Source organism: Orycteropus afer, unplaced genomic scaffold, assembly GCF_000298275.1.
Source record: "Orycteropus afer afer isolate SDZICR_OR568_19922 unplaced genomic scaffold, OryAfe1.0 scaffold00203, whole genome shotgun sequence".
NCBI classification, from domain to species: Eukaryota; Metazoa; Chordata; class Mammalia; order Tubulidentata; family Orycteropodidae; genus Orycteropus; species Orycteropus afer.
The window spans coordinates 1142208-1143368 of NW_006921790.1; positions in this window are offsets into that span (position 1 = coordinate 1142208).

Genomic DNA, 1161 nt, shown 5'->3' on the forward strand with positions numbered 1-1161 from the left:
ACTAGGTTACTAAGACTTTCTTCCTAGTTTGTTTTCACGTGGAAGTTCCAGTGAAACCTGTCCACCGTGAACAACTCTGCTGGTGTTTGAAATACTGATAGCATGACTTCCAGCATCATAGCAATAGAAAAGCCACCAGTACACCAAAGTGATGGACAAGGAAGTATCACAGAGGCAGCAACTGAAGGAATAAGCGAATTGTTAAGATTTAGATGCCTGAAATGAGGAGCCAAGAATTAGATGTCTGTGGAGGTGGCACTGTTTAGTTGCTGCCAGTTACTCTGAGCTTTGAGGAGGGTCTCAGAAGGGGTAGGCCCTGACTTCTGAAGAGGAGCCCCTAGTTGACTGATGCTGGTGCCTCTGAGGAAGTACTAGGCTGATCCCAAGCAAGCTGAGTTCAGCTGCTACAAGAGGAGAGAACAGCCTCTTTCCACATGAAGGTGCAATGCTAGGGTAACAATTTCAGGAGAAAGCCAGCCAAAGCGAGCAGGAAGCGAATAGGAAGGTGTAAGCATCTTTTATCTTATTCAAGCATTTGGTCTCTCTCTAACACTCTTTATAGGTGGTATCTTTCATGGAACAAGTTGGCAATGTAGAAATTTGGTTTGCAGAGTCCCAGCCCTAGCATCAAAAAGCAGAGGCTAGAAGGCTGTTTTTGGAGTGAGCTGAGAACAGTAGCTCAATAGCTGATACAGAGAGCAAACATCACTACTTCTCACATATATGTCCTGTGTCCTTGTTCTGGACACAAAGTAGAATTTCCCTTGCCCCTACCATTTCCATTAACCATGGCCATGTGACTTGCTTTGGCAGAAGTGACCAGCTGAGGACAAGCAGGGCCCAAATGAGGAGGATGGCAGATCTTCCATCTCCTCCAGCCTGAGATAGATATGTAAGCTGTGGACAAATAAATTCCAATGTTTTAAGGACTGAAATGTTTTGGAGTTATTTATTATTACAGCATAACCTAGCTTCTCCTGACTCTATGTGATACTGTATTTCCCACATTATCTAAAATAAGCAGGGCTTGATTATGGGAAGAGGGGATTATCTTTGTTCATAGAAATTCTACTGAATATTTTTTTGAGGGCTGAAATATGAAAATCCCTTGACTTTCCCCCTTTTGCTAATTGATGAAAAGTCTCTCATCCACTCTACCCT